At 47.5% G+C, this 23993-nt stretch overlaps 1 protein-coding gene across 1 annotated transcript in view; it reads right to left on the bottom strand.

The window, feature by feature from the left end:
* LOC142660277 (uncharacterized) overlaps window positions 1–22150 on the bottom strand; it is a 99904-nt gene extending 77754 nt beyond the window's left edge. The window contains exon 1 of the mRNA XM_075836865.1: window positions 21964–22150. The gene's annotated coding sequence lies outside the window, so the exon portion shown is untranslated. The remainder of the gene's footprint in view (window positions 1–21963) is intronic.
* Between the last annotated feature and the right edge of the window lie 1843 nt (window positions 22151–23993).

Genomic DNA, 23993 nt, shown 5'->3' with positions numbered 1-23993 from the left:
CCTTTACACCCGGCCTGTGTATAAAGGATTGGTTCAAACCGTCCAACACCAATCCATGGATTATTCATTCTCCCCATTATTACATCATCCTATTATGACCGGATGTACTTCGCCCCAGCTCACATATGCCCTGGTGCACTCCGCCCAGCTCACATATACCCTGGTGCACTCCGCCCAGCTCACATATACCCTGGTGCACTCCGCCCAGCTCACATATACCCTGGTGCACTCCGCCCAGCTCACATATACCCTGGTGCACTCCGCCCAGCTCACATATACCCTGGTGCACTCCGCCCAGCTCACATATACCCTGGTGCACTCCGCCCAGCTCACATATGCCCTGGTGCACTCCGCCCAGCTCACATATGCCCTGGTGCACTCCGCCCAGCTCACATATGCCCTGGTGCACTCCGCCCAGCTCACATATACCCTGGTGCACTCCGCCCAGCTCACATATACCCTGGTGCACTCCGCCCAGCTCACATATACCCTGGTGCACTCCGCCCAGCTCACATATACCCTGGTGCACTCCGCCCAGCTCACATATACCCTGGTGCACTCCGCCCAGCTCACATATACCCTGGTGCACTCCGCCCAGCTCACATATACCCTGGTGCACTCCGCCCAGCTCACATATACCCTGGTGCACTCCGCCCAGCTCACATATACCCTGGTGCACTCCGCCCAGCTCACATATACCCTGGTGCACTCCGCCCAGCTCACATATACCCTGGTGCACTCCGCCCAGCTCACATATACCCTGGTGCACTCCGCCCAGCTCACATATACCCTGGTGCACTCCGCCCAGCTCACATATACCCTGGTGCACTCCGCCCAGCTCACATATACCCTGGTGCACTCCGCCCAGCTCACATATACCCTGGTGCACTCCGCCCAGCTCACATATACCCTGGTGCACTCCGCCCAGCTCACATATACCCTGGTGCACTCCGCCCAGCTCACATATACCCTGGTGCACTCCGCCCAGCTCACATATACCCTGGTGCACTCCGCCCAGCTCACATATACCCTGGTGCACTCCGCCCAGCTCACATATACCCTGGTGCACTCCGCCCAGCTCACATATACCCTGGTGCACTCCGCCCAGCTCACATATACCCTGGTGCACTCCGCCCAGCTCACATATACCCTGGTGCACTCCGCCCAGCTCACATATACCCTGGTGCACTCCGCCCAGCTCACATATACCCTGGTGCACTCCGCCCAGCTCACATATACCCTGGTGCACTCCGCCCAGCTCACATATACCCTGGTGCACTCCGCCCAGCTCACATATACCCTGGTGCACTCCGCCCAGCTCACATATACCCTGGTGCACTCCGCCCAGCTCACATATACCCTGGTGCACTCCGCCCAGCTCACATATACCCTGGTGCACTCCGCCCAGCTCACATATACCCTGGTGCACTCCGCCCAGCTCACATATACCCTGGTGCACTCCGCCCAGCTCACATATACCCTGGTGCACTCCGCCCAGCTCACATATACCCTGGTGCACTCCGCCCAGCTCACATATACCCTGGTGCACTCCGCCCAGCTCACATATACCCTGGTGCACTCCGCCCAGCTCACATATACCCTGGTGCACTCCGCCCAGCTCACATATACCCTGGTGCACTCCGCCCAGCTCACATATACCCTGGTGCACTCCGCCCAGCTCACATATACCCTGGTGCACTCCGCCCAGCTCACATATACCCTGGTGCACTCCGCCCAGCTCACATATACCCTGGTGCACTCCGCCCAGCTCACATATACCCTGGTGCACTCCGCCCAGCTCACATATACCCTGGTGCACTCCGCCCAGCTCACATATACCCTGGTGCACTCCGCCCAGCTCACATATACCCTGGTGCACTCCGCCCAGCTCACATATACCCTGGTGCACTCCGCCCAGCTCACATATACCCTGGTGCACTCCGCCCAGCTCACATATACCCTGGTGCACTCCGCCCAGCTCACATATACCCTGGTGCACTCCGCCCAGCTCACATATACCCTGGTGCACTCCGCCCAGCTCACATATACCCTGGTGCACTCCGCCCAGCTCACATATACCCTGGTGCACTCCGCCCAGCTCACATATACCCTGGTGCACTCCGCCCAGCTCACATATACCCTGGTGCACTCCGCCCAGCTCACATATACCCTGGTGCACTCCGCCCAGCTCACATATACCCTGGTGCACTCCGCCCAGCTCACATATACCCTGGTGCACTCCGCCCAGCTCACATATACCCTGGTGCACTCCGCCCAGCTCACATATACCCTGGTGCACTCCGCCCAGCTCACATATACCCTGGTGCACTCCGCCCAGCTCACATATACCCTGGTGCACTCCGCCCAGCTCACATATACCCTGGTGCACTCCGCCCAGCTCACATATACCCTGGTGCACTCCGCCCAGCTCACATATACCCTGGTGCACTCCGCCCAGCTCACATATACCCTGGTGCACTCCGCCCAGCTCACATATACCCTGGTGCACTCCGCCCAGCTCACATATACCCTGGTGCACTCCGCCCAGCTCACATATACCCTGGTGCACTCCGCCCAGCTCACATATACCCTGGTGCACTCCGCCCAGCTCACATATACCCTGGTGCACTCCGCCCAGCTCACATATACCCTGGTGCACTCCGCCCAGCTCACATATACCCTGGTGCACTCCGCCCAGCTCACATATACCCTGGTGCACTCCGCCCAGCTCACATATACCCTGGTGCACTCCGCCCAGCTCACATATACCCTGGTGCACTCCGCCCAGCTCACATATACCCTGGTGCACTCCGCCCAGCTCACATATACCCTGGTGCACTCCGCCCAGCTCACATATACCCTGGTGCACTCCGCCCAGCTCACATATACCCTGGTGCACTCCGCCCAGCTCACATATACCCTGGTGCACTCCGCCCAGCTCACATATACCCTGGTGCACTCCGCCCAGCTCACATATACCCTGGTGCACTCCGCCCAGCTCACATATACCCTGGTGCACTCCGCCCAGCTCACATATACCCTGGTGCACTCCGCCCAGCTCACATATACCCTGGTGCACTCCGCCCAGCTCACATATACCCTGGTGCACTCCGCCCAGCTCACATATACCCTGGTGCACTCCGCCCAGCTCACATATACCCTGGTGCACTCCGCCCAGCTCACATATACCCTGGTGCACTCCGCCCAGCTCACATATACCCTGGTGCACTCCGCCCAGCTCACATATACCCTGGTGCACTCCGCCCAGCTCACATATACCCTGGTGCACTCCGCCCAGCTCACATATACCCTGGTGCACTCCGCCCAGCTCACATATACCCTGGTGCACTCCGCCCAGCTCACATATACCCTGGTGCACTCCGCCCAGCTCACATATACCCTGGTGCACTCCGCCCAGCTCACATATACCCTGGTGCACTCCGCCCAGCTCACATATACCCTGGTGCACTCCGCCCAGCTCACATATACCCTGGTGCACTCCGCCCAGCTCACATATACCCTGGTGCACTCCGCCCAGCTCACATATACCCTGGTGCACTCCGCCCAGCTCACATATACCCTGGTGCACTCCGCCCAGCTCACATATACCCTGGTGCACTCCGCCCAGCTCACATATACCCTGGTGCACTCCGCCCAGCTCACATATACCCTGGTGCACTCCGCCCAGCTCACATATACCCTGGTGCACTCCGCCCAGCTCACATATACCCTGGTGCACTCCGCCCAGCTCACATATACCCTGGTGCACTCCGCCCAGCTCACATATACCCTGGTGCACTCCGCCCAGCTCACATATACCCTGGTGCACTCCGCCCAGCTCACATATACCCTGGTGCACTCCGCCCAGCTCACATATACCCTGGTGCACTCCGCCCAGCTCACATATACCCTGGTGCACTCCGCCCAGCTCACATATACCCTGGTGCACTCCGCCCAGCTCACATATACCCTGGTGCACTCCGCCCAGCTCACATATACCCTGGTGCACTCCGCCCAGCTCACATATACCCTGGTGCACTCCGCCCAGCTCACATATACCCTGGTGCACTCCGCCCAGCTCACATATACCCTGGTGCACTCCGCCCAGCTCACATATACCCTGGTGCACTCCGCCCAGCTCACATATACCCTGGTGCACTCCGCCCAGCTCACATATACCCTGGTGCACTCCGCCCAGCTCACATATACCCTGGTGCACTCCGCCCAGCTCACATATACCCTGGTGCACTCCGCCCAGCTCACATATACCCTGGTGCACTCCGCCCAGCTCACATATACCCTGGTGCACTCCGCCCAGCTCACATATACCCTGGTGCACTCCGCCCAGCTCACATATACCCTGGTGCACTCCGCCCAGCTCACATATACCCTGGTGCACTCCGCCCAGCTCACATATACCCTGGTGCACTCCGCCCAGCTCACATATACCCTGGTGCACTCCGCCCAGCTCACATATACCCTGGTGCACTCCGCCCAGCTCACATATACCCTGGTGCACTCCGCCCAGCTCACATATACCCTGGTGCACTCCGCCCAGCTCACATATACCCTGGTGCACTCCGCCCAGCTCACATATACCCTGGTGCACTCCGCCCAGCTCACATATACCCTGGTGCACTCCGCCCAGCTCACATATACCCTGGTGCACTCCGCCCAGCTCACATATACCCTGGTGCACTCCGCCCAGCTCACATATACCCTGGTGCACTCCGCCCAGCTCACATATACCCTGGTGCACTCCGCCCAGCTCACATATACCCTGGTGCACTCCGCCCAGCTCACATATACCCTGGTGCACTCCGCCCAGCTCACATATACCCTGGTGCACTCCGCCCAGCTCACATATACCCTGGTGCACTCCGCCCAGCTCACATATACCCTGGTGCACTCCGCCCAGCTCACATATACCCTGGTGCACTCCGCCCAGCTCACATATACCCTGGTGCACTCCGCCCAGCTCACATATACCCTGGTGCACTCCGCCCAGCTCACATATACCCTGGTGCACTCCGCCCAGCTCACATATACCCTGGTGCACTCCGCCCAGCTCACATATACCCTGGTGCACTCCGCCCAGCTCACATATACCCTGGTGCACTCCGCCCAGCTCACATATACCCTGGTGCACTCCGCCCAGCTCACATATACCCTGGTGCACTCCGCCCAGCTCACATATACCCTGGTGCACTCCGCCCAGCTCACATATACCCTGGTGCACTCCGCCCAGCTCACATATACCCTGGTGCACTCCGCCCAGCTCACATATACCCTGGTGCACTCCGCCCAGCTCACATATACCCTGGTGCACTCCGCCCAGCTCACATATACCCTGGTGCACTCCGCCCAGCTCACATATACCCTGGTGCACTCCGCCCAGCTCACATATACCCTGGTGCACTCCGCCCAGCTCACATATACCCTGGTGCACTCCGCCCAGCTCACATATACCCTGGTGCACTCCGCCCAGCTCACATATACCCTGGTGCACTCCGCCCAGCTCACATATACCCTGGTGCACTCCGCCCAGCTCACATATACCCTGGTGCACTCCGCCCAGCTCACATATACCCTGGTGCACTCCGCCCAGCTCACATATACCCTGGTGCACTCCGCCCAGCTCACATATACCCTGGTGCACTCCGCCCAGCTCACATATACCCTGGTGCACTCCGCCCAGCTCACATATACCCTGGTGCACTCCGCCCAGCTCACATATACCCTGGTGCACTCCGCCCAGCTCACATATACCCTGGTGCACTCCGCCCAGCTCACATATACCCTGGTGCACTCCGCCCAGCTCACATATACCCTGGTGCACTCCGCCCAGCTCACATATACCCTGGTGCACTCCGCCCAGCTCACATATACCCTGGTGCACTCCGCCCAGCTCACATATACCCTGGTGCACTCCGCCCAGCTCACATATACCCTGGTGCACTCCGCCCAGCTCACATATACCCTGGTGCACTCCGCCCAGCTCACATATACCCTGGTGCACTCCGCCCAGCTCACATATACCCTGGTGCACTCCGCCCAGCTCACATATACCCTGGTGCACTCCGCCCAGCTCACATATACCCTGGTGCACTCCGCCCAGCTCACATATACCCTGGTGTACTCCGCCCAGCTCACATATACCCTGGTGTACTCCGCCCAGCTCACATATACCCTGGTGTACTCCGCCCAGCTCACATATACCCTGGTGTACTCCGCCCAGCTCACATATACCCTGGTGTACTCCGCCCAGCTCACATATACCCTGGTGTACTCCGCCCAGCTCACATATACCCTGGTGTACTCCGCCCAGCTCACATATACCCTGGTGTACTCCGCCCAGCTCACATATACCCTGGTGTACTCCGCCCAGCTCACATATACCCTGGTGTACTCCGCCCAGCTCACATATACCCTGGTGTACTCCGCCCAGCTCACATATACCCTGGTGTACTCCGCCCAGCTCACATATACCCTGGTGTACTCCGCCCAGCTCACATATACCCTGGTGTACTCCGCCCAGCTCACATATACCCTGGTGTACTCCGCCCAGCTCACATATACCCTGGTGTACTCCGCCCAGCTCACATATACCCTGGTGTACTCCGCCCAGCTCACATATACCCTGGTGTACTCCGCCCAGCTCACATATACCCTGGTGTACTCCGCCCAGCTCACATATACCCTGGTGTACTCCGCCCAGCTCACATATACCCTGGTGTACTCCGCCCAGCTCACATATACCCTGGTGTACTCCGCCCAGCTCACATATACCCTGGTGTACTCCGCCCAGCTCACATATACCCTGGTGTACTCCGCCCAGCTCACATATACCCTGGTGTACTCCGCCCAGCTCACATATACCCCCACATTATAAGCTGAAATACCACTAATACACCAAGCAAACTCTGCGCTTCAAAAGCCAAATGGTGGTCCAACTGAGCCTGGCAGTGTACCCAAACGGCAATTTATGACTACATACGGGGTATTCTGGAGAACCCGCTTAACAATTTATGGGATGTGTGTCTATGGTGGTACAAGCTGGGCACAACACATTGGGCACTGAAATAGCATATCTGTGGAAAACCGCAATTTTCAATCTGCAACATCTATTGTTTACTCATCTTTGCAAGACACTTGTGCGGTCAAAATGCTCACTACACCCCTAGATCAATTCTTTGAGGGATCTAGTTTCCAAAATGGGGTAATTTTTCAGGGGGTACCACGGTACTGGTACTATAGCTCAATGCAACATGGTGTCAAAAAACAAATCTTATAAAATCTCCACTCCAAATACTAAATGGTGCTCCTTCCCTTTAGAGCCTTGCTGTGTGTCCAAATAGCAGTTTATGACCACGTGTGGGGTATTTCCCTACTCTGAAGAAGTTGCTTTACAAAGGTTAGGGTGCTTTTTCTCCTTTATTTGTTGAGAAAATGAAAACAATTTTTTACTAATGCTGCGTCTTATTGGAAAATAATGTAATTTTTCATTTTCACTGCCCATTTCTAATAAAATATATGAGACACCTGTGGGGTCAAAATACTCAACTACACCCCTAGATGAATTCCTCAATGGGTGTGGTTTGCCAAATGAAGTCACTTTTGGGTAGTTTCCACTGTATTGCTACCTAAAGGGCTTTGCATGGCACAGAAAAACCAATCCAGCAAAATCTGCTCTCCAACAGCCAAATGGCGCTCTTTCCCATCTGAGCCCTGATGTGTATTCATACAGTGGTTTATTACCACATATGGGGTATTTCCGTACTCTGGAGAAGTTTCTTTACAAATGTTACGGTGATTTTTCTCCTTTATTTGATGAGAAAATGAAACATTTTTACCTAAAGCTACGTCTTAGTGGAAAAAAAATGAAATTTTTCATGTTTACTGCCCAATTCTAATGAAATCTATGAAACACCTGGGGGGTCAAAATGCTCACTACACCCCTAGATTAATTCCTCAATGGGTGTAGTTTCCCAAATGGAGTCACTTTTGGGGGGGGGGGGGACGACTCCACTGTACTGGTAGCTTAGAGGCTTTACAAATGCGACACGGTGCAGAGAAATTAATCCAGCAAAATCAGCGCTCAAAATGGCGTGACTTCCCTTCCGAGTCCTGCCGCTTGCCCAAACAGCAGTTTATGTCCACATGTTTGGTATTTCCGTACTCTGGAGAAGTTGCTTTACAAATGTTGGGGTGCTTTTCCTCATTTATTGGAAAAATTAAACATTTTGAGGTAAAGCTACATCTTATTGGAAAATAATGTAATTTTTCATTTTCACTGCCCAATTCTAATGAAATCTATGAAACACCTGTGGGGTCAAAATGCTCACTACACCCCTAGATGAATTCCTCAAAGGGTATAGAGTCACTTTTGTGGGGTTTCCTTTGTTTCGGCACCACAAGACCTCTTCTAACCTGACATGGTGCCTGAAATATAATTTAAGAAAAGGAAGGCCCAAAAATCCTCTAGGTACTCCTTTGCTTCGGAGGCCGGTGTTTCAAACCAGTAGCGCATTAGGGCCACATGTGGGATATTTCTAAAAACTTCAGAATCGGGGCAATAAATATTCAGTTGTGTTTCTCTGGTAAAATCCTTCAGTATTACAGGAAAAATGGAATTTCTGTAACAAAAAAAAAATAATTACATTTGCAAATTTCCCTTCCACTTTGCTTTAATTCCTGTGAAACGCATAAAGAGTTAAGAAACTTTCTAAATGCTGTTTTGAGTACATAAGGGGTGCAGTTTTTAAAATGGGGTGATTTGTGGGGGTTCCTAATATGTAAGGCCCTCAAAGCCACTTCAGAACTTAACTGGTCCCTAAAAAAATAGGCTTTTGACATTTTCTTGAAAATTTGAGAAATTGCTGCTAAACTTATAAGCCTTGTAACGTCCTAAAAAAAAAAAAAAAAATGTTCACAAATTATGCCAATCTTAAAGAGGCTCTGTCACCAGATTTTGCAACCCCTATCTGCTATTGCAGCAGATAGGCGCTGCAATGTAGATTACAGTAACGTTTTTATTTTTAAAAAACGAGCTTTTCTGGCCAAGTTATGACCATTTTTGTAATTATGCAAATGAGGCTTGCACAAGTCCAAGTGGGTGTGTTTAAAAGTAAAAGTCCAAGTGGGCGTGTATTAGGTGCGTACATCGGGGCGTTTTTAATACTTTTACTAGCTGGGCGCTGTGAAGAGAAGTAACATCCTCTTCTCTTCAGAACGCCCAGCTTGTGACAGTGCAGATCTGTGACGTCACTCACAGGTCCTGCATCGTGACGGCCACATCGGCAGCAGAGGCTACAGTTGATTCTGCAGCAGCATCAGCGTTTGCAGGTAAGATCGACTTACCTGCAAACGCTGATGCTGCTGCAGAATCAACTGTAGCCTCTGGTGCCGATGTGGCCGTCACGATGCAGGACCTGTGAGTGACGTCACAGAAATGCACTGTCACAAGCTGGGCGTTCTGAAGAGAAGAGGATGTTACTTCTCATCAGAGCGCCCAGCTAGTGAAAGTATTAAAAACGCCCCGATGTACGCACATAATACACGCCCACTTGGACTTTTGCAAGCCTCATTTGCATAACTACAAAAATGGTCATAACTTGGCCAAAAATGCTCGTTTTTTTTAAATAAAAACGTTACTGTAATCTACATTGCAGCGCCTATCTGCTGCAATAGCAGATAGGGGTTGCAAAATCTGGTGACAGAGCCTCTTTAAGTAGACATATGGGAAATGTTAACTAGTAACTATTTTGTATGGTATAACTATCTGTCTTACAGGCAGATACATTTGAATTTAGAAAATGATAATTTTTTGCACATTCTCTAAATTTTGGTGTTTTTCACACAAAAATATTGAATATATCGACCAAATTTTTTCACTAACTTAAAGTACAATATGTCACGAGAAAACAATCCCAGAATCGCTTGGATAGGTAAAAGCATTCCGGAGGTATTACCACATAAAGTGACACATGTCAGATTTAAAAAATGAGGCTGTGTCATAAGGTCCAAAAGTGGCAAGTGAAGTGCATGCTCGATCGGGTTGAGATCTGGTGATAGACTTGGCCATTGGAAAATATTCCACCACTTTGCCTTAACCCCTTAATGACCGGGCATGTTTGTACCTTAATGACCAAGCCAGATTAGTCAAATCTGGTATGTCTGACTTTACCAGAGAATAACTCTGTGAAAGTTTTGAATATCCAAGTAATTCTGACATTGTTTTTTCGTCACATGTTGTACTTTATTTTAGTGGTAAAAGTAGACTGATACGAATTGCGGAAATTAATTAAAAAATAGAAAAATGGAAGAAATTTTGTAAAAATTACCATTTTCCCCTATTTTTAACTGCAATATGTCACATATGTACACACATACTGTACAATTTTTTTCATTAAATATATATTTATATCTCTTTACTCTATTTTGGCAGCACTTTTGAAAAAATAAAATAAATTTTCAGCAATTTAGAGGACTTACAAATTGAATAATAATTTTATAAATTTTGAAGTACATTTTGTTTTCCTGCACCAAGCCAGGCTCATAGGTCTCAGAGTGATGGAAACCTCCACAAATGACCCCATTTAGAAAACTAGACCCCTTAAGGTATTTACCTAGGGGTATAGTAAGTATTTTGACCCCACAGTTTTTTGCTAAATTTAATACATAGCAGGTGAAAAAAATAATTTCACTTTTTTTCATAAAAGTATCAGTTTGAAGACCAATTTCTTTGTAAAGCGACCATGAGAATGAAGAAACACACCACAAAATCTATCACCCTGTTTCTCCTGTTTTCAAAAATACCAACATTGTGGTCCTAATGCGCTGCCTGGACACACGGCAGGACCCAAAAGGAAGGGAGCACCCGGAGGCTTTCAGGACACATATTTTGCTTGAAAATGTTTTAGGCCCCACTGTACATTTGGAGAGGCTTTGAGCTGCCAGAACGATAGAAACTCCCCATAAACGACCCCATTTAGAAAACTAGACCCCTTAAGGTATTTATCTAGGGGTATAGTTAGCATTTTGACCACACAGGTTTTTTGCTAAATATATTGGAATTAGTCTGTAAAAATTAAAATGTACTTTTTTTCTGAAACATAGAAATTTTTATTATTTACAAGGAATAACGAAGAAAATGCACCCCAACATTTGTAAAGCAATGTCTCCCGATTACGACAATACCCCATATGTGGTAATAAACTGCTGTTTGGACCCACAGCAGGGCTCAGAAGGGAAGGAGCGCCATTTGGATTTATGATTTTGCTGGAATGGTTTTCGGTGCCATGTCGCATTTGCAATGCACTGGAGGGACCAAAACAGTGGAAACCCACCAAAAGTGACCCCATTTTGGAAAAACCTTCAAGAAATTTTTCTAGGGGTATAGTGAGCATTTAGACCCCACGGGTCTTTTGCAGAGTTTATTGGAATTAGGGCGCGAAAATTAATATCAACATTTTTTCCACTAAAATGTTGCATTTTCTCAAGGGATAAAGGAGGAGAAAAACAACCATTTTTTATAAAGCAATTTCTCCCGAGTACGGAAATACCCCACATGTGGTCAAAAGTTTTTTCATTAGAAATGAATTAACCCTCAGGACTGATCCATTTTTTGCTTTCATATTTTAGATTTTCACTCCCCGCTTTCCAAGAGCCATAACTTTTTTATTTTTCCATCAATAGAGTGGTGTGAGGGCTTATTTCTTGCGGGAGGAGCTGCAGTTTTTATTGGTACCATTTTTTTGGTACATAAAAAGTGATTCAAAAGTTGTATTACATTTTTTTTTTAGAGCGAAGGTGACAACAAAAATAAAATAGCCATTTTGGCGGTTTCAATTATTAAATTTTTTTAAGGTGTGCACTGTGCAAATTAAATAATGGTATATTGTAATAGTTCGGACTTTCACGGACGTAGCGATACCAATTTTGTTCATTTTTTTACATTACTTTAGAAGAAAAATGCGAAAAGGTGTTTTGCTTTTTTAACTTTAAAAAAAATAATTCTCACTACTAATAACTATAATTCTTCTACACATTTTATTATTCAATCCCCTTAGGGGACTTGATCCAGCGATCATTGGATCACTGGTACAATATACTGCAATACTAATGTATTGCAGTATATTGTTATTCTTACAGGCTTCTGTAACAGAGCGATCGCTGTACCTGTCCGTTAGTACCGAGGGGGCCTGCTGTAATACACAGCCGACACCCGCAGCTTATGGAGCGGGCTCAGCATGTGAGCCGGCTCCATACATCAACCGCCGCACCATGACGGGCAATTAAGTCATAGTGCGCAAAGGGGTTAATGCGCAGCGGATGGTTCAAAGTGAAAATTGCAATTTTCCACTGATACGCCATTTTAGTGCATAATATATTGTGCCCAGTGTGTGCCACAGAAGACAAATACCTCATAAAACGTTAAGCGGGTTCTCTCAGGTATGGCGACGCCATATGTGTGGGCGCAAACTGCTGTTTGGGCACGCTGCAGACCTCAGAAGGGAGGGACGCCATTTTGCTTTTGGAGCGCAGATTTTGCTTGGTAACTGTTCTGTTTTGGGTTTTGCTGGTATTTCAGTTTATAATGTGGGGGCATATGTAATCTGTGCGGAGAACATAAGGGCATAATAAGAGGGTATAATAATGGGGTAAATAAATAATAATTCATAGATGTGTGGCCGGTGCCGCACTGATAAATGGCGCCCGATCTTATCCGCTTTTGGACACTCTGCACATTTTGCATCGCCATATTCTGAAAGCCAGAACTTTTTTATTTTTTCACCACCGGAGCTGTGTGAGGGCTTATTTGTTGTGGGACAATCTGTAGTTTTCATTGGTAGCATTTTGGGGTACATGCGATTTTTTTTTATCACTTTTTATTCATTTTTTTTGCAATTCTGAGCAAAAAACAGGAATTCTGACACCGTTTTTTAGGTTTTCTTTTTTGCGGCGATCACCGTACGCTATAGGTGACATTTTTACTTTATTCTGCGTGTTAGTACGATTACGGCGATACCAGATGTATATAGGTTTGGTCCTTTTTTTTAGCGTTTGCGCAATAAAATGACTTATTTGTAAAAAAAAAAAATTCTGTGTCACCATATTCTGAGGGCCATAATTTTTACATTTTTTTAGTCAAAAAAGCTGTGTAAGGGCTTGTTTTTTGCGGGACGGATAGAAGTTTTTACTGGTACTATTTTCGGGTACATGCAACTTTTTGATCACTTTTTATTCTCTGTTTTGGGAGGGGTGGTGACAAAAAAAAAATTGTGATTCTGTCGTAGTTTTTTATTGTTTTTTTTTGGGGTGTTCATCGTGCGGGAAAAACAACATTATAGTTTTATAGTTGGGTTCGTTACGAACGCGGTGATACCAAATACGTGTACTTTAACGTGTTCATTTTTTTTCTATAATAAAAGTCTTATTATAGGAAAAAAAGCATTTAGTGTTTATATCACTTATAACTTTTATTTTTACACTTTTTTTAAAACATTTTTATTACTTTTTTTTACTTTTTTTTCTTGTCCCACTAGGGGACACTTAGACTTGCAGCTTTGATCGCTGCTAGAGTACATTACACTACACACGTAGTGTAATGTACTCTAACTGTCATTGTGACGTGACTGTCACACTGACAGAAAGCAGAGGAGGAACGGCCGGAGGCTGTTCCTCCGAGGCTTCCGTACATGGCAACCCGGAGGTCATTATCTGACCTCCGATTGCCGTGACAAGCATCGGTAGCCCCCACGATCACTTCGTGGGGGCTGCCGATGTGCTTCAAACCACTTAAATGCGGCGACGGCAATCCGTCGCCGCACTTAAGGGGTTAACTGCCGGAAGCAGCGGCGATGGTCCGCTGTCCGGCGAGACCGATGTCTCAGCTGTCTAGGACAGCTGTCAGCGCGGGTCTGTCACTGTGTTTACACAGTGTGACAGTTTGAAATGCGGACGAAAATGAACGTCATGGTGCGGGAACTAGCAGCCGACCATGACGTTCATTTTCGTCCTTGGTCGTTAAGGGGTTAAAAAACTCCTGGGTTGCATTTGCAGTATGTTTTGGGTCATTGTCCATCTGTAATGTGAAGTGATGTCCAATCAACCTTGCTGCATTTGGTTGAATCGGAGCAGAAAGTATATCCCTGAACACTACAGAATTCATCCGGGTGCTTCTGTCTTCAGTCACATCAAAACGAGTGACAGTGCCTTTGGCAGCCATGCATGCCATCACACTGCCTCCACCATGTTTTACAGAGGATGTGTTGTCCTTCTCCATACATTCTTCCTTCTATCATTCTGGTATAGGTTGATCTTAGTTTCATAAGTCCAAAGATTGCCATTCCAGAACTGGGCTGGCTTCTTTAACTGTTACATAGTTACATAGTTAGTACGGCTGAAAAAAATACACATGTCTATCAAGTTCAACTAAGGGACGGGAAAAGGGAAGGTAAAAATTTCTACACTTAGGAGCGAATACTTTTTTGTTCTAGGAAATTATCCAAGCCTTTTTTAAAGCCATCTACTGTCCCTGCTGTGACGGCTCCTGCGGTAGACTATTCCATAGATTCACAGTTCTCACAGTAAAGAAGGCTTGTCGCCTCTGCAGGTTGAACCTTTTTTTCTCCAGACGGAGGGAGTGCCCCCTTGTTTTTTGAAGGGCTTTTACATAGAACAGGATTTCACCATATTTTTTGTATGTGCCATTAATATATTTATATAAATTAATCATGTCCCTCCTTAGTCGTCTTTTTTCAAGGCTAAGGCGGGATTCACACGACCGGGTCGGGTCCGAGCCCGAGTGCCGGCCGGTAAAATCGGCCATTCTGCCCGGCCAGTTTGCATAAAGTTATGCATCCGTGCCGGGCCGGGCAGATCCGGACAGTGACATCAGCGGCAACTCCTGAAGGGGAATCCCCATGTGTTCGGGGATTCCGCTTCAGGAGTTTCCCCTGATGTCACTGCCCAGATATGGACAGAGACATCAAAGCGCTCTGTCCAGGAGCGGAATCCCCGAACACACGGGGATTCCGCTCCTTCAAGGAGCTAAAGTGCGGCTAGCACATACCTCCCCGCTCTGGCAGGAAGTGAGTGACGTCACAGCGTGATCTCTCGAGAACACGCTGTGTGTCTGCACTGCCAGAAGCTGGGCATTCTGAAGAGAAGTGGATGATACTTCTCGTCAGAACGCCCAGCTAGTAAAAGTAGTAAACACGCCCAGATGTAACACATAATACACGCCCAGTTGGACGTTTACTGTAAACACGCCCAGTTGTACTTTAGAAAGCCTCATTTACATAAATATAAAAATGGCAATAACTTGGCCAAAAATGCTCGTTTTTTAAAAAAAAAAAAAACGTTACTCATATCTCCATTGCAGCGCCGATCTGCTGCAATAGGAGATAGGGGTTGCAAAATCTGGTGACAGAGCCTCTTTAAAGGAACAGTGTCACCAAATTTATTTTTTTTTTATATATATATATCAGTTTTATGTTAGGGTTTTATTAAAAACGTTTATATTTATTTGTGTGTTACTTTTTTCTATTTTTACACTTTTTCTTCCCTATGGGGGCTGCCATTTTTTTTTCCATTTCTGTATGTGTCGATTAACGACACATACAGACATGGAATACGGCAGCTCCAGTCCCATAGGGACTGCGAACGGGGCCCGTTCCATCCACTATGGTGTACGCCGTGTGTGTGGGAACGGCGCATGCGCCACTCCCACACAGTCCGATTTGAAATGCGCGCCGTCCGGCGCCATTTTCCTGTGGACCGGAAGTCGCGGCCGGGCAGTAAGATTACTACTTCCGGTCGCGGCTTCCGGGCTTGTGCACATGGAGCAGCGGCAGCAGACGGAGCGGACGGAGCGGCGGCGACTGGAGCAGGTAAGTGATTTCTATGTATGTTCGTGTTTCAGTGTGTGTTTACTACTGTATGTAAACCTTCTACACTGTGTGTTAGCTCAAAAATGGCGACACACAGTGTAGGAGGTTTGACCGTTCAAACCCCTCGTTTCTCCCGGCACTAGCCAAGATAAAGGAGGGGGGGGGATTCTGAGAGCTCACTAGAGCGAGGGATTTTTTCCCAATTTTGCAGCATAAAGCAATGTGGTTGCTTTACCACATGCAATGCTGCAATTTTGGGAATTGCTCCATCCAGTGACCAGTGCTGGGAAATATTATAAATTGAATCCAATTTATAATATTTCCTGACTCGTGAAAAAAAATTAGAACAATGTTTAATCACCTACACACTAATTGTTTAACTAAAAAAAAAAAATACATGTTTTGCTGGCAACACATTCCCTTTAAATAGCTTTTGAGATAATTGTCCAATTACCTTTGGTCTCTTGAAAAAGAGGCAGCTACATATTAGGCTGGATTCACACGAACGTTGCGTTTTTGCGCGCGTGAAAAACGCGCCGTTTCGGTTGCGTTGGAGTTGCATGTGGCATCCGTTTGGGCAGCGTGATAGCGTATTTAACGCGCGTATGGCATGCGTTTTTTACGCGCGTCAAAACAACGGAGGGTAGAGTAATGGAGAGGGCAGCCTACAAAAAGACACCTTCTCCAACACCTGCTTGCTGTGAGCACATGTTCGCATCAAGATTTCACGTTACCTCACACTTTGGCCCGTGTTTGTTGTTTTTGGGTGGTTTTACAGGTAAAAAAAACTACTATTGCTGCAGATGTCAGTTTAAACTGTGCGAATGTGCTCAGAAAGTGAAAAGCCACTTCCTGGTTTGTAGTTGTTTTGTCTAGTCTGCTCAACTCATTTACATACACTTAAAGGTAATGTGTTGCCAGAAAAACATGTTTGTTTTTTTTTAAATTAAACATTTAGTGTGTGGGTGATTAAACATTGTTCAAATTTTTTTCACGAGTCAGGAAATATTATAAATTAATTCTAATTTATAATATTACCCATTTTTGGTCACTAGATGGAGCTATTCCCAAAATTGCAGCATTGCAAAATTGGGTAAAAAGCCCTCGCTCTAGTGAGCTCTCAGCATCCCCCCCTCCTTTATCCTGGCTAGTGCCGGGATAAACGAGGGGTTTGAACGGTGTAACCTCCTACACTGCGTGTCGCCATTTTTTGAGCTAACACACAGTGTAGTAGGTTTACATACAGTAGTAAACACACACAAACCCGAACATACATTGAAATCTCTTACCTGCTCCTGCCGCCGCGGCTCCCTCCGGCCCGTCCGCTCCGTCTGCGGCCGCTGGTCCAAGTGCACAAATCCGGAAGCCGCGACCGGAAGTAGTAATATTACTGTCCGGCCGCGACTTCCGGTCCACAGGAAAATGGCGCCGGACGGCGCCAATTTCGAATTGGACTGCGTGGGAGCGGCGCATGCGCAGTTCACACACAGACGCCGTACACTGAAGTCAATGGGACGGGAGCCGTTCGCAGTCCCTATGGGACTGTGGCTGCCGTATTCCATGTCTGTATGTGTCGTTAATCGACACATACAGAAATGGAACAAAAAAATGGCAGCCCCCATAGGGAAGAAAAAGTGTAAAAATAAGAAAAAGTAAAACACAAACACACAAATAAATATAAACGTTTTTAATAAAGCACTAACATCTTTAACATATAAAAAAATAATTTGTGATGACACTGTTCCTTTAACAAGTGTTGCGTGAAAAACGCTGTGCGTACGAAGGTGCATCCGTGTGCCCTGCGTTGTTTTCACGCACCCATTGACTTCAATGGGTGCGTGATGCGTTGAAAACGCTGAATCAACGGACATGTCGTGCCTTTTTGGCAGCAGACTCACGCTGCGCAAAAACCACGCACATGTCTGCACGGCCCCATAGACTAATATAGGTCCGGGCAACGCGCCTGAAAATCACGCGCGTTGCACGCGCGTATTTTACGTTCGTCTGAATAAAGCCTTAAAGAGCTGTAATTCCTAAACCCCTCCTCAAATTAGGATGTGAATACCCTCAAATTAAAGCTGAGAGTCTGCACTTTAAGCCCATATTGATTATAAAACTGTATATTAAATATCTTTTAGTGAGGCCTCATGCACACGACCGTGCCCGCAATCACGTCCCGCGATTGCGGGCACGGCCGGCCGCTGACTGACCGCCGCATTTTCGGGCCGTGCTCCCATACAAAGTATGGGAGCACGGCCCGCAAAATGCGAAAGAACGGACATGTTCCATAATTCCCGGAACATTTCCACGGCACTGACACCCTTCCGTAGTGCTACGGAAAGGTGTCAGTGTTCAATGAAAGTGAATGGCTCAGTTTTTGCGGACCGCAGTTGCGGTCCCCAAAAACGGAGGTTTTTTGCTGTCGTGTGCATGGGGCCTGAACCGCTAAAATGCAAAAAACTTGTCACGGTCGAAAAAATTCGGAACCTAACTGTATGCACTTCCAGCGTGCTTTCCTTTGTGGCAATTAGGTCTCAACAGATGATCCAAATACCCCTTATAAAGAGCCGGCCACATCACATTATTTGGCCCAGGTCAGCACTCCACTACGTCGCCTCTAAAAATCAGGAGGACCTCAGATTTAATGTATGCACTTGAATTCTTGTCCCACACATTCAACATCATGAAAGAAATATAAATGGTGGTGTTGAGTCAAAGAAGAAAAAGAGGCACCTTGACATAATTTTGGTCAAGTCAAGAGGCGTTTCCAGAGAAGAGTCATATTGTGGTGATCCAATATCGTGATATATCTGCTGTACTAATTGTTTCCTATGACATTTTCCCTATGTTTGATATTGGAAAATTAGATTATGAGCCCTAGTGGGGATAGGTACTAATATGAATGATTATTTATTAACCCATTCCCAACATTTGACATCTGCCTAAGGCCTTATTAACGCGAACGTGTTTAACGTCCGTGATACACGCGTTTAAATCACACGCGTTGCACGGACCTATGTTAGTCAATGGGGCCGTTCAGACATTCTGTTATTTTCACTCAGCGTGTGTCCGCTGCATAAAACTCACATGTCCTAAACTTGGGTGTTTTTCGCGCATCACACACCAATTGAAGTCAATGGGTGCGTGAAAATCACGCGCAGTTCACAGAAGCACTTCCGTGTGTCGCGCAACAGTAGATAAAGACATGAAGGAAAAAATAAAAGCACTTCCTTCATTTCTTTTTCTAAACATCAAAACCACGTGTCATAAGGATGGCATATGCGTCAAAAATCATGCAGCCACGCACCATTCACTGATGACACACAGAACTGCAACAAGCGCAAAACGCTGCGTTTTTTGCTTGCGCCAAAAACGCACACGTTCGTGTGAATAAGGCCTAAGTCATAGCAGGGTAGGGGGGAGTATGGGGCGGGCTCATGGGCTGAGCTCCATACAATGCGGGTGTCGGCTGTATGTTACAGCCGATACTTCACAGTAATGAGCGGGATCGTGATCGAGCGCGATCCTGCTAGTTTAACCCAATAGATGCTGCGGTCAATACCGACAGTGGCATTTAAATCGTTAGAGGGGGTTGGCCCTCTCTAACAGCTCATCCCTCTCCCACAATATGATTGCGGGGTGCCTATGGCAGAGGCGTAGCTAGGTTCTCCTGCACCCGGGGCAAAGATTCAGATTGCCCTCCCCCCCCCCCCCCCGACCTTATTTCACAATTTTTTTAATGTAACTCAAGTATAAAAGCATTTCTACATTTTACAAGCGATGTAGTTCTATAATGTAATTAACATAAAAATAAATTAAGAAAATAAATTAAAGAGGCCACACACAGCCCCCTGTAGATACTGCCACACACAGCCCCCTGTAGATAGCGCCACACAGCCCCACTTGTAGATAGCGCCACACACAGCCCGCTGCCCCCTTGTAAATAGTGCCACATTCCCCCTTTTAAAGAGCGCCACATCCCCCCCCCCCCCTTTTAAATAGTGCCATATAAATTTGGTATTGACGTAGAAGTCATTTTAATTACAGTGAATTCCATAAAAACGAAGCATAAAAAACAATGGAGAAATAATTTTTGCCCAGTTTCCTAGTACACTATATGGTTAAAAAAAAATAAAAATACAAAAAAATAAATAAAAAAAAAAGGTGCAATGAAAAACTACAACTAGTCCCGCAAAAAATCAAGCCCCCAGGACTATAATCGAGTGAAAAAAAAAAAAAAAAAAAAGAGTTATGGCTTTTGGAAGGTAGGGAGGAAAAAAAATTGAATTGAAAATCTGAAAAGTGGCTGCGGCGTGAATGGCAAACAAACAGTAAAGAAAACAAACAATCCACCAGAATGTTTACTAGGGTGCGCTACAGACTAGAGTAAGATACGTGGAGAGCCTGCATATCTAACAGCAACCCATAGGGACTCTGTGTGTCAGATTACATGCTCTGTGCACGAGGTCTAAGGGCTCATGCACACTGGCACAGAGCCTGTACGCCAGTGCACGGAGGCAGAGCCAATACAGACTCCGTGCGCCACCAAACAGACTCCGTGCGTATGGAAATATTCTCCCCTGGAATCTAATGCTTCTAGGAGACAATGCTTCTGTACATACAAAGTCTGACGGAGCAAATTTGTACAGAATCTGACAGAAAAAACCTCCATATGCCTCTGTATGAGATTGGGGACACCAAAAGGTACAGTAGAGAGCTTATGCACCTCTATGGACCTGCTTTACGGCCCTCTACAAAACAGTCGAAATACAGCCGTGTGAATGAGGCCTTAGGGTTTACTCAATTTAACATGTAGAACAGAAAGAACCTATAGGAAACCTTTTTGTCTCCATGTCAGTTATTTGTTTTCACTTTTTCAAAACCAGTTCTGTTCATACATTTTGCAGAAAGTGAGAACTATACGCCGACCGGCTGACTTCTTGCTATATTGAAAATGCTTGTGTAATCTCTCTTCTACTGTATGGCAAATAAATTGCTAGACCCTACCAGAGAAAGAGATCAACAGCAGAACAGGGGACATTGTAGAAATGAAACTTGGGTTGCAATAAATAGGAGGGGGGGGGGGTACCTCATGTAGTTCTATGCTTACACGTGCGACATCCCAAACACCTACCCTACTGACTGGTCTTGGTCCCAGTTTCCATTACATAAGTCTCTATAGTACGGTAGGAGAAGAAGGTTACTATCACGGTCCGTAGCGTTAGGTGATCAATCCCGTTTTTCTGAAAATATCGGCACTTCCAATGATAATCAACATTGCACTCGAGATTTTTTGGTGGTCATCTTCGAAAATCTCTGAGCTCATGAACAGCTCTTACCTTTTTGCATGTGTGTAAAAAAAAAAAATTAAAAAAAAAAAAAAAAAGGGAAATCTTAGGGTATGTTCACACGCAGTAACCAAAAACATCTGAAAATACGGAGCCGATTTCAGGCGAAGACAGCTCCCGATTTTCAGACGTCTTTGTAGCAACTCACATATTTTACGGACATTATTGGAGCGATTTTTCAATGGAGTCAATCAATGAAAAACGGCTCCAAAAACATCCCAAGAAGTGACATGCACTTCTGTTTACGCCTCGTATTTTGACAGCGACGCGTAAAATTACACCTCGTGGGAACAATGGGCAGAGGTTTGTAGGCGTAATGGAGCCGTTTTTTTCAGGCGTAATTCGAGGCGTAAAACGCCCAAATCACGTCTGAAAACAGTGCGTGTGAACATACCTTTATACCCAGTGCCAGTTTTGTTGAGACATCTGTAAAGATGGCTAAACTATAATGCCCCATATTAGAATACACGGAGCAAGAGAATCACGGGACATTCATACTAATTTATCCGCATGATGGAAGTTTTGTCAATTTTTCTTAACTTGTGGCCAAGAAGTGACACCACAGGTATACTCAATGCATACTGAACGTAAAGTGACATTGTGGGAATGCTCTTCCATTATTTACAGGTTTCAGCCTTAATCACACCTATGCGGAAATGATATCACTATGAACCCACACACTGCAAGTGACAGGACCCACAAGTATCTCGGTTACTCACCCTGTCCCTGGAGAGGACTGCTCATAGAGATGGCAGCGGGCAATGAACGTCACATCACAAGACAAGGTCCAGAGTCTGTCCGCCCATTCCACATCAGTGTGAATCATGCAATGAGACAAGAAACGGATCAACGAGACTACACATGCATCGTCACCACACACCCGCACTGCCGCGACGGCAATACGAGCCAGGCCGCGCCCACTTCTAACTAAGCACGCCTACATTCCTATGCATGGAGGAAGATAGGCGGGGTCGTGACGTCACGACCAGCATAACCCTGCCTTTACAGAGAGGCGGCTCGTTTGAACGCTCCCAGTAGTGACTGCGGCGTTTTGTGGAATCGGGCACTGGGCAAATTGGAAAAGACATCACAAAATGTTATAGAACGAACAGTGGTGCCAGCTTGTGCCAACACTTTACTGCTAGTTTTTCCTTCTGCTGTCAAAAATAAACAAGAAGGACAGGGAAGATAGTAGATGGGTTTCCATTCGCCTAGTGAGGGGACTACAGTGCAATTGTGCTTTGTTCCGTCAAGAAAGCAAAGCAAGAAAAAAAAAAAATAAGAAAAAGAAGCAAGAAAATGCTTAGGCCCCATGCACACGACCATAAAAAACCTCAGTTTGTGCGGACCGGAATTGCGGTTTGCAAAAACTGACCCATTCACTTCCATTGAACGCGGATACCATTCCGTATCGCTACGGATGAGTGTCCGTGCCGCAGTACTGTTTTGGGAATTATGGAGCATGTCCGCTTTCGGGCCGCAATTGCGGCACGGACTCCTCCATAGAAGCCTATGGGGGAAGCCAAAATTGCAGATGGCTACGGAGGTGCGTCCGCACATACGGATAGCCATCCGCAAACACAGAAGTGTAGCTAAGCGACACAAAGGGGTTTTCCCATCAACCAGGCCACTTTTTGTGGATCCGTGTATACGGATGTAATATGGATGCACTACGGACCGTATTTGTGGATACCATTCAGCAGAAATGGGTACGTTGCTGATGATTTGCTGATGACTATAATGCAATACGGAACCGTTTTTATGGTCAGTATTTGCGGACATGGTCGTGTGCATGAGGCCTTAGGTCCCATGCACACGACCGTAAAAAACCTCAGTTTTTGCGTACCGCAATTGCGGGCCGCAAAAATGGACCCATTCACTTTCATTGAACGCGGACACCTTTCCGTAGTGCTATGGATGGGTGTCCGCGCCGCAGCACCGTGCCGGAAATTATGGAGCATGTCCTATTTTTCGTATTTTACGGGCCGTGCTCCTATACTTTGTATGGGAGCACGGCCCGAAAATGCGGATGGCAGTCGGCGGCCGGCCGTGCCCGCAATTGCGGGACGTGATTGGTGGCACAGTCGTGTGCATGAGGCCTTAGGCTCCATGCACACGACGGTGCCCGCAGTTATGACCCGTAATTATGGGCACGGACGGCAGTGGGCAGCCGGCCGTTTTTAGGGGCCGTGCTCCCCTTATAAAGTATAGGGGCACGGTCCGTGAAATAAGAAAAAGGTACATGTTCTATTTTTTTAGGCCGGTTTCTACTGCACGGACACCCTCCCATAGGCATACGGGAAGGTATCCGTCCGCCATAGAAATGAATGGGCCCGTAAATACGGACTGTAATTACGGGTGATTTTACGGTCGTGTGCATGGGGCCTTAGACTAGGAGTTGCCCCTTCAGGACCGAGCTCATTTTGGTCTTCAGGACCAGACCCATTTTTCCAAATCTGACATGTCGCTTTATGTGGTGATAACTTCAGAATGCTTTTACCTATTCAGTCGATTATAAGATTGTTTTCTCGTGACTTTGTACTTTTATAATTGTACTTTATGGTAGTGAAAAAATTTGGTCAATAAATTCATTGCTTATTTGTGAAAAACCCCAAAATTGAGAAAATTTGAAGGAATTATGATTTTTCTAATTTTAAATGTATCTGCCTGTAAGACAGATAGTAATACCACACAAAATAGTTACTAGTTTACATCCCCCATATGTCTACTTTATATTTGCATCGTTTTT

The sequence above is a fragment of the Rhinoderma darwinii genome, chromosome 9, assembly GCF_050947455.1.
Source record: "Rhinoderma darwinii isolate aRhiDar2 chromosome 9, aRhiDar2.hap1, whole genome shotgun sequence".
Taxonomy (NCBI): domain Eukaryota; kingdom Metazoa; phylum Chordata; class Amphibia; order Anura; family Rhinodermatidae; genus Rhinoderma; species Rhinoderma darwinii.
Note: the sequence above shows the minus strand (reverse complement) of the source record. Positions and strands in the feature narration are given on the sequence as shown.